Here is an 11,353-nt window from a genome sequence, read left to right as displayed (position 1 = left end):
GTCGGAAATAGGAGTTGTGATACGTATGCAAACTACAGATAATTGACGTATTAATAAAATCCAGGAAAAATCTGTTTTCTTTATTCAGTATACAACCATGTGGTGATTGATATGACGACAATGCAGCCTATAGAATAGCATTTACAATAACTTGTATATAAAACCTGAATTGCAAAGCCAATTTATCTCTATGAATTCCCTATTCGCCGTCGTGTATTCCTTATTCACTGTGTAATAATGCACAAAGTTACTGTATGCTACTTCCTTCCCAAATACAAATACATAAGATAACATCCAAAAACTGACTCATATTATGTGGTACATTTTGTTACTAGATTAGAAACATCGTACGTATTACTTGAAGTGTAAAAGTGAGAGTTTACGATGAGCCCTTGAATGCAACATTAAAGGGGCAGCAGCCTTTTGCCCTCTGTGCGTAGCTACAATTATTAACGCATAGCATTAGATTATACCATTAAATTGAGCTCGTACTTAAAAATATGGCAAACTGTTATTTTAATCATTAGAATAGAAGAATAAGGCCTCAAATGTGTGGATTTCCCCTTCATTCATTCCGCTGGTCATCTGTCCAGCAGATATGCGAGGAGAAAGCGACCAACAAGCCCGTGATCAGCATGTGACATGTGGGAACCAGAACTTGTATATTTACAGTGTGGATTAGTCCTGCTACATGTATTTAACAACTTCAACTGATTTAAAATCCGACTGGCAGAACGTCGTTATTTGAAATAATCCACATGGATTAAACAGTTTTTCTGTAGATTAAGTTCTTCAGATGTTGGAATAGTTGGAGAAGGAAGCAAACTTGCTGGATCTCTGCTGATTGTGTGCAGTCCTCTTTACAGGCTGACTTATAAATAGAAACTAGGACAATGATATTCTTTGTTTTACAAAGGTTCACAAATATGAGTTAACTGCTGCAGGCTACATGAGCTGTGCATCATGCCAGTCAGTGGGTTGTTGTCATTACATTGCAAAGAGAGACAGCAGCCTGGTTACACTTTAAGACGCTTTGTCTGGCATTTATCTTTACTCAGGATGTGATCCTGTCAGATGTCAGTTTGCTTCATAAGTTTGGATGTACGAACTTCATCAAAACACCGAATGAGGGAATATATTTTGTAAGAATGCCGTTCATCCCTCCAGTAGATTTTAGATTTAGAGAATCAAAGAGCATTGAAGCTGCTCTGGTGGCTCATGGTGGACCGACATCTTACTACAGTAGTTTACCTTTAGTGTCAGTCATATGTATCCATTTACTACAACATGAGACAAAATGAACAAACATGCATATAATATACATTTATTAAAATGTTCACATAAAGCTCCCTTTGCATGTAACATGTACATAATATATATACTATATATTTAAATGTAAGCTATACTACACAATTAATCTAATATTGATCTACATTTTAAACTATTAAAAAATATACCTTAATTTTTGATTACATATACATTGAAACTGTTCTATTTTCTAACAGACTCACTAACAAGTCACAGTTACTGAGTTGTAACAATTAACAGTATCATGTGCTAAACAATAACAACTGGAGGTAACAGAGAAAAAACATCCTTTATCACTGCTCTTATATGAACTGTATTATATCTTACTTAAAAGAAAGGAAATTATGCATGCAAATTAAGCCTTGAAACAAATCATCTTCATTGTAAAAATCTTTTGTTCAAATGTTGCAGTTCATCTTGGTGATTATACTTTATATTTTATATTTATAATGTATTCCAAGTTGCCTTGACGCAACAACGACGTTGTCGTCTTGTGCTCTCCCTCTCGGCTACATCCCAGATCCTTCATCCACCACAGCTCCTCCTCCAGGGCTCTGCTACAAGATAAAAATGTTATTAGGCTATGTTGTGATGGTTTTATTAATAAAAAAAAGCCTTTTTTTCAATTTAAAAACAACAGAATGACCAACACCAAACTATTACAACTTACATGGTTTATTCCTTTCTGAGCAGCACCTCCATTATACAGCAGGCTGGCTCTCTCCTCCTATAAATAAGTTGTTATATTTATTCCAAAATGTACATAATACACAGTACAACAACAGTACTAACTCTGATTGCTAATAGTATCCATGAGGCATGCTTTTTAGCGAAGGTCTATGAAAAGGTTTATGGCACGGCCATTCACGGCAAAGAAACAACATGTACATAAATGTCTGACAACGTTACAGAAATCCTAGTTGATCACATTCCACCTCTCTGCTGGCTTTCATGCTGGTCATCTGATATTTGCAGCAGGTGCACTAAGTAACAAAGTCAATGTTAATGGCCTGCTCTCACTCTGTCTTCAGATTGCAGGCCTGGTATGTAGGAGCACAGTAATGGTAAACGCCTCAGTGACTTGCTTGATTTAGTTACACCTTATCCCTGTCGAACAGAGGAGTGCTTCTCCCCTCCAGAGTCCAGGTTCTGGACATGGTCTTTATTCATGATGTTTAGTTTCATGTAGATAGAATCTCCCTCTGTGCAGAGACCCAGCTGCCCAAACAGAGTGATGGCCCACTTTTAATTGAAACCTTCCTGTTGACGTCGTCTTACTGACATTTACACTTGCAGAGAGGAATTCTGTGTGAGGATTTAAAGTCTGAATACATTTTAAAATAGTCTAACTTGTGCTTGAATCAAGTCGATTAATTAGATTAAAGGGGAATACTGAGAGATAATAAGTTAATAGAAATAAAAAAAAGGATGTAATGAAGTTCATTAAGACATAATTTGTCAATATGATTGTGTTTCCCTCAAACCTAAAAACTAATGAAGACTAACTTCATGTCAAATTATTCTTCTTGACATTTCGACATTTGATGGCGTCACAATAAAGATGCCGATGATGCTGCTTATTCTTGGATATAAGATAAAATCTTTTACTGAAGAAAAAGTAGCTATACCACAATGTGGAAGTACTCTGTTACAAGTAAAAGTCCTGAGTTTCAATTTTTACAGTAACATTTTTATGGTAAAAGTACAGTATTAGCATCAAAATATACTCATAGTACAAAAAGTACTCATTATAAAAAAAATGCCCATTTCTTAATAATGCAATATATTATTGGATTATATTTATTAATGCATTAATGTCACATCATTAATGTTGCAGCTGGTAAAAGGGCTAATTTGAACTACTTTATAAACTGCCGGGTAGCTTAACCTCATGTATTAGTTAGTTGTTGTTGAATATTATTTCTTTTTGTATTAATCTGAATCTATAAAACTACTATCAAATACATTTAGTGGAGTGAAAAGTATATACTTCCCTCTGAAATATACTATATAAACACTATAATATAAAGTAGCATAAAATGGAAAAACTCAAGTAAAGTGCAAGTACCTTCAAACTGTACTTAAGTACAGTACTTGAGTAAACTCAAACTGCGTACATGTTTGCCATCTAATGTGAAACAAAGCACAACTGCCAGAGAACTTACGTATCCTACATCCGCCTCTATCAGTTCTCCAGCCTCGCTGACCTCTGTGCTGCAGCCTCCAGGAAAACACTCTGATGCTCGCTTCTCTCTTACTTTCTGAAGGAAGTCCATCGCTGTGGATTTTCTCAGCAGTGCTATCGAATAAACAGGTGACACAGAAACTGAGAGGTTGCATTTTATCTTGAAATATCAGTCACGATGTATCATAAAAAAGACATCTCACCTCCCTCGCATATGTAGGGGATCATGAGCATCACAGCCAGCAGTGTTGCAGCCATGTCCTTCATGCAGACCCTCATACACTTGAGTGTTGTGCCCCCTTACAGCTCCTGGTACTTTGTGTTTGTCACCTGAGAAATCCCCACGCCCACCTCCATCACAGCAGCATTCCCAAGGGGACAACAGGCATCATCGGATGGATTTAAACAGAGCAGTGGGGAGAGTGTGAGAACAAATTTGTGAGTCTGTGGAGAACACATCAAGACAGTACAGTGTTTCGAAGGCCTTAGTAACCATAGAAAGTGGTGAGAAAAATGAATGAGAAAAAATAAATTTGTACTGAGTGTCTGCACTGTGTTAATGTTAAACACAAGAACAAAATCAGGTTTTTTATGTGACTGTTCATTTGAGTGAAAAGATGCAAAATTATTAAAAGTTAAGCAATTGCATTTGAAAGGACTGACAGCAATGCATTTTAATGAGACCAACTGTACTGTAACTCTAAAGACATTATGGCCTCGTTTTTTGATGATGCCGCCACCTAGAGGTGTATTTGTTTAAATCTCAAATGTAGTATGACTGCATGGGATCCAGTTTTGTACATTCACACTATTTGTCAGTATTCAAACTTGGATGATAAAAGTAAAATTCCTGTTAGTTAGTTTAGTGAGTTAAATCATCCACTGATTTGTTATTATTCGGACACACTTGTTATGAAGAAATTATATCTTAAAATAAGAATGATAATCAAATAAACGCAATAAATACTAATTGAATTCAAGCTTAAACAGATAATTAAATGACTAATTTGTTTCAAGTTGTATGAATTAGTCACTTAATTTACATTGTATTTTCGGTTAGCTGTCAGTGTACAGCACTGGCCTGACTGTAGAGTACAACTGGTGGTGGTGCCATTTTATGGTATTATATGCCAACGTTGCGTAAGTATTAAGCAGATCATTGGATGCTGCCCAAACATGTTGAAAAAGATCGAGCTAGCCAGGAGTCGAACCTAGAATCTTCTGATCCGTAGTCAGACGCGTTATCCATTGCGCCACTAGCCCTATACGTAGAGCATCATCTTGCTACTACCCGGAGTTTTGACTGCAAGGCTAATTATCTCCGAGGAACAGTCGTATTTCAGCCCTGTCTTTCATCCAAACACTGCAATGATATGATGCTAACACAATATCTGACCCTCCTGAGCTTATGATTTCTCTGACATGGTGTATAAACCTATGAGAGTAGGGGACAGACAATGAAAACAATGTATAACTGCTTGCATACTGTATTATATAACTAATATGCACGCGTTGGTACCCAATAGTTTTATTTTATTAAGGCTAAAATAGAACAACAACATTCAGAATGTAGATTTCCGTATCTTGCTATTCTATAATTAAAAAGAAAAATCCTTAATTTCTGTGCCTGACTTGTCTCTCCAATAAAACCCCGCATCTCTAAACTGTCGTGAAAGGAAGACTGAAGCATTAAATTGTAAGTTTGCAAGTAAACAACAAAAAAATAGCTAATTTGTTAGCGACATAGGTAATCATGAGGCCATAACTACGGCGCTTCCGTGTTCAGTATCACAACCGCATCGTACACCGACAACGGATCCACCGACAGCACAGCGAGTCGAACCTAGAATCTTCTGACTAGTCCAGCGCGTTATCCATTGCGCCACTGGCCCTATAGAAACAATATGTGTAATGTCCCCCCTTAGCTCTGACTGTCAGGCACATCTTTGGTCATGTTTCAATCAATTATCTCTGCAAACCGCTATGAGATCGTAACACAATATCTGTCTCTGGTGAGCTTGTGACCTGTGTACACACCTATGAGAGGACGGGACGGATTGAATGACTACTGTAATGTATTAATAATTGTAGTCATAGCAGTTAAGTGGCAGTTACCTTTCGGCGAACTTCTAAAACAGGATATTGGCCTCATCACCCTAACTGACTGTGATTGGTATGCAGTAGTTTTATAGTCCATAAGGGTTAACTTAGTAGTATGTATGGAATTAACTCATGTCTGTGCCTGGCCTCTCTTTACAATGAAAACACGAAACTTTTCGTTTAGCTATATTCAAAAGTCGAGCCAGCCAGGAGTCGAACCTAGGAATCTTCTGATCCGTAGTCAGACGCGTTATCCATTGCGCCACTGGCCCTGTGAGAAACACATTGGGCCTCTTTTCCCGCGGTCGTGACTCTCAGGCTGTGTACCGCTGACCGCAGAACTTCAGTTCTGTTATACAAATAATTACTGTAGTCCCATCGCTAAAGTGGTTAACATTTGAGTCAGTTCATTTGTATTGACAATAGAGGATTGACTTACTTTCAAAATGTTGGTAATAAGTGAAGCCATGCTTGTGGGTCGCGTTGCTTATGGCAGGAATTTGACCAAGAATTGACCAATCAGCTGCCGTCTCACCGGAAACCAATCACCTTTCGTTCGTCTACTACAATTAGACCAATCACAATCGACCGAACTACCAAGAATGTCCGGAAGCCGTTGCCCTCAGAAACCAACGTCAAGTGCTTCGACCGCCAGAACGTCACACAGCGGCTCCGATCGACCTGTCTGTTGTATCTTCGACGACTTCATTGCTGTTGTGTTATCTGTTTGTACGTTTTAGTTTTATCATTTTAATTATTGAAAAGCTGTGGATTACCTACAGCGGTAGCTAGCCGACACGCTAGCAGGCACGTTAGCAGGATAGCTAATTGTTAGCATTTCTTATGCAGGTAGCCTTAACCTAACATACTAATTACTGGACAAATGTCAGTAACATTAACTAAGTGAAGAATAGTTATTCGTTCTTAACCACCTAGCTGTTATATAACTAATGTTGCACTTTATTTTAGGCTGCTGATAACACGTGTTAGCCTATTTCCTTAACCCTATATAGGAAGTCATGCACAGTTAACATTTGGTAACACTGACTTTACTTCACAGACAAACAAATGGCAAACTAATGTTGCACAACAATGTGATGGCAGTACAGGATATAAGGATAAAACAGTTTTATTGTCATATGCAAAAAATAAACAAGTTATTAGTCAGACAATGTAAGGAAATTAGTTAGTTAGTTTGCTGTCTCTACCCTGTTGTACAATATAGCAACTAAGAATGAAAAAGGCAGAGGTTATCTGAATCAAATATGTACGGCTTGAACAAATATTTGTTAGATGTATACATTGGAAATCCATGTACCCACATTGCATACGAATACTTCCTCTTACATGAATACGTCCTGCATGCATACATCCAGGCATACTGAGGTAGACTAGAAGAGTGAGAATTATGCCAATACTTTATAAGAGTGTGTGCAATCTAAGATTTTAGACCAAGCATATTCTAACTGTTGTTTCTGTTTTTGTCCAACTATACAGAATGCATCGTATATTTAGGAGGAGGGGTTATGGCTGTCCAAGCTTCTTTGCCTCAGAGGAAGCAAAAAGAGAAAAGGCTGTGGGCCTGAGCTCTTTCACCAGACCTTTCCACCAGATGGCCTTTATGCCATCAAGATGAAGAGCCAGAGCCAACCTGTCACACTCACAGCCACAGTCATTGCTGCCACCTCTAGAAAAACCCCAAGCTCATCACATGTAGCCTCTTCCCAAGCTTTTATCCCCTCACAAGCTTCAACTTACCCACAACTATCCTCAGCGCCTACAGCCACCCTGCGCTCTTTATTGATCAGGAAAGGCAATTCTCAGCATAGTACAGACTAGTAGTCTGTAAAGCGGCTGTTTTCACAGCAAAAGTTTCAGCCGTGTGAGTATGCAGCTAGAAAGTATTTTGTGAAACACTGAGTTGTACATGTTTTAATATTTTGATGTATTCAATTTTGATGTCCATCTTTTTCAGTTGTTGCTGTCCAGTCCACCGCACTGAACTCACTGACAGTGAACTTGTGGTCTGCTCAACATGTGGAATCAAACATTGCACGTATGTATTTTTAAATAAATCCTTTTATATATTTTCTTTTCTTATCCATTTTGACAATTGTGGCTGTCTTAATTTATTTGTAATTAAGTTTAGAGCAGTCACTTTTTCATATTCTTAAAATAAATTCTTTTTTTTATCCACAATTTCTCATGGCATTTCTTCAAAAAGTACAAAATTATAATAAAGCATTTAACATACTAACACTTACAGGGTTCCTGATTGATATTTAATCTGCTGACCAGTAGTGCAGCTAAATTGTCCATGTGTATTTTCTCAAAAAAGATAGATAGATATCTTTGTTCATCATGCATTCCTTCATTCTCTCATGTCTGTATAATAGAGAGAAGAATTTGCCTTCCTGCTGGTTGGATCCCCGGCCTGCTAGATGTTGACCAGCGCTGGAATGCTAAGGCCCATTTCCGATGGTCAAGCTTAAATAAACCAGGGCTGAACCATGCAGAGATGGACAGAATGTGATGGCATCCACCTCGGCCATCTCTGAACTTTAGTGCCAGCATCGGAGCAGTTTTTTTGACACCCCGTTCCTGTGGATGCCCCGGAAGCTTTGGCGTGTGCAGCTTCTCTGTCCACAACCAGACTGTGGCAAATCTGAACTTTCCTCTGCTGGACTTAGTCAGAGGATAAGGCAGGTAGTTGGTGTCAGCAGCTCTTACTACTTGGACTCAACCAAGAAGATTGTGAGGAAGCTGGCGGGTTAGGCCCGCTCTACAGCATCGCTGCAGGTCACGGTCATCCCACACAAAGATGCAGCGGGTGAGTTGGACCATGAAGCTGGTGTAGAGTGCATGTGAATCAGTTGTGCATCCAACCTCCTCATAAAGTGCCAGATGTCCAGCGGGATCTTCATGCCCGGCCATGCCCCAAAGATTTTGTGTAGGTGAGAGTCCCCACACCAGCCACGGCCCACGAATAGGATATTTGACGGTGGCACCGTCAGGTCTCAGCCCTCCCTTGCTGTAAGCAGAGACATGATGACATGCCCATTCTCATGTGGCAGAACAGTGGATTTGCCACACTCCTGTTAGGGACACAGGGTCTTTCCTCACAGTTGCAAGGGGAAGGCTCTCTGGGCTCACAACTGTGGCTTCTGGAGGAGAGATACCTTGTTACAGAACTCTCTTCTCTTGTTTCTTTGTCTGATTAGTACCTAATAATATTCCAAGCATTATTTTATTTTTTTGTAGGAAATAACACAGACACTAGGTTTTTTCCTCACTAGGTTATGTGTTTATTAACACACCAACTAGCAATTGTTGCACTGTTCATCACCGGGAGCTGGATAGTGGTCTTGTCCATCACCACAGTGTTTTGTGCAATTACCTCCTTAATGTGGAGGTACGCTTTAGTGACGAGTCTCCACCGCTCATGCCTAATGCCATCAATCCGCCTGGGTCCTCTGTACTCCTCACAGAGTAACACAAAAAGTGCCTCACACAGACGGTTGCAGTTAGGCCAGTGTGCAGGGCTTCTCCCTCCAGCAAAGGATCTGCAAATGTATTCGGCAGCGTTCATATTGGTACAAGGAATGATGTGATAGCATGCAGCATTTTCAAGCTTTCTCAACAAAACCTACGTACCACTTTGTGCTGTATACGCCAGGCGCAACAATTGTTTTGGTGGTCCTGAATCTACCTTTGGGGATGGTGTCTTGGTAGCGAGGAGGGTATTTGGTCTGTGCTTTGTCAAATTCTGACAAACACTCCCACAGGGCAATGAGCTGGGCGACCTCCTCTCGTGACAGGGCAAGACTGTGGTCCTTTAACTTGAATAGTCAGCCAAGTCCTGGATGGCCTGGAAGCCCTCATTATTTTCAGGTCCAACTGAATCCTACATTCAGTACATATCAAAACAGAATAATCCAAATCAAAATTTTATTAATGTCCATTTGAAGTTATTACAGATGCAACTTGAAAGAAGTTTAAAACATTATCAAAACTATAAACCTACATCATGACTGGTTGAGCTTGATGCTGTAGGCTGCTCATCTGCCGAGCTGGGGGTGTCTTGCTGAGGAGCTAAATCACAACCAATGAAAGCAAAGACGGAGAGAACATTGATATTTTCTGTCTTAATATAAATCACAATTGACATTGGAGTTGCAGGTGGAGGGCAGAGCTGTGGGGGCCATACTGTGTCAAGTTGGATCTTCCAGGTGAAATGAGTCCAACTGAGACTCCCCCTCTGCAACACTGACATCCTCTGTCTCCAGTGTTGTGAGGGCCAACTTGTAGTCTTCCATGGCGGTGTTTTGGCTGTATAAATACTCAATACCTATAAGCTCTCCTGAAACAAAAACAAAAAATCATTGTAAGTGAGTCACAGGAACATGCCTAAAATCTGTTTAGTAATATATTTTGTAAATAATTCACTACATGCATACCGCCCCAACTGTATGTCCTTGGGGCGGTGTACTCCACCAGCTTTCTGCAAAGCACCTCCTCTGACAGCTGGTTGGCAGCATGCCTAAGAAGGCCACTGTACGAGTGTGGTCCTCGTATCCCTTCTGCCGTCATTGTCCTGTCCTCATACCACCAGATAGGCCTGAAAAATGGTGGCACTTGTCAGGGTTTGTGAAAAATATCAAATATTTGCATTGTGATTCCCTGCATGCAAATTCATAAATAAATATGAATATGATTCTATTACATGAAAATTAAATTTTTAATTGTAATTAATGATAATAATGTTGCACTTTACCTGGGATGAATCTATTCATACGTAAATGAAAATTCTCCAGGGAAGTGGAACCTCTGGCACAGTGGTATGTTGGCAGCACATCACCACCCTTCTTCAGTGTCCCAGTCTGGGAATACAGCTGGAAACCTGGAGGGTCCTGGAGGCAGATGATGTGTTTGCGCTGGGCCATCCAGATTTCCGCCATCTTTGATCAGAGGCACACCAAGAGTGTTGCTGTCCTTCTCTCCATCATATGCCTCGATCAACTCCTTGAGCATGTCTTCCATCTCGCTGCATCCACGGACTGTTCTTCTGCAGTGTAGCATCATGTCCATCTTTGTGATGTGACGCGTGACATCTGCTTCCGTGGGACGCATGTGGCTTGCTTCCAGCTCCGCCCGCTTGGCTGCCCTGAGCCTCTGCAGGTCACTGTTGTCCCAGACAAAGATACAGCGGGTGAGTTGGGCCATGAAGCTGGAGTACAGAGTAGGGATGCACCGATATGAAAATTTTGTTTTCGAATTACCGATATGCCGATATTATTTTTGCTGTTATGGCTGATTAGATATTTCGGATATCGATATTGTTTTTTAAAAAAGTTTCTGTTTGATAAATTTTGTACAGCTGAAATCATGCAAACTGAATTTTGAAATTCTTCTTTATTTTCAGAACGTATTTTACTTCAAATAAACAAGGTTACCAGGGTACATAAAAACATAAGTAACCAATTTACCACTACAAACATGCCAGTCTTATGGAACATGTTTTTCGCTCTGTGGCACTCAATTAACTCAATCTGTGAAAAAGGGCTGAATAAATACCAACATGGTCCTGACTGTTGTGCACATTATTTTTTCCTTGCTTGGTTCTTGACGGCTGGCTCTTGGCGCTGTCTTGGCAGAATTTCTTGGTCCTTAACGGTTAGCAGCATTAACTCCTATAAAAAGTGCGACGTCAAGCCGGATCTCCTCCCGGCCATGCCCAAGATTTTGTGGAGGTGATGTTCC

General features: G+C 39.9%; 2 non-coding genes across 2 annotated transcripts; both read right to left on the bottom strand.

The window, feature by feature from the left end:
• Positions 1-4,683: 4,683 nt before the first annotated feature.
• On the bottom strand, positions 4,684-4,756 carry trnar-acg. Its single transcript has one exon. It is a non-coding gene; the product is annotated as a tRNA-Arg (tRNA).
• Positions 4,757-5,791: 1,035 nt separating this feature from the next.
• Positions 5,792-5,865, bottom strand: trnar-acg. The gene has a single exon. It is a non-coding gene; the product is annotated as a tRNA-Arg (tRNA).
• Positions 5,866-11,353: the final 5,488 nt, after the last annotated feature.

Source organism: Morone saxatilis, unplaced genomic scaffold (assembly GCF_004916995.1).
Source record: "Morone saxatilis isolate NCDOM2014 unplaced genomic scaffold, NCSU_SB_2.0 Contig18, whole genome shotgun sequence".
In the NCBI taxonomy this organism is placed as follows: domain Eukaryota; kingdom Metazoa; phylum Chordata; class Actinopteri; family Moronidae; genus Morone; species Morone saxatilis.
Note: the sequence above shows the minus strand (reverse complement) of the source record. Positions and strands in the feature narration are given on the sequence as shown.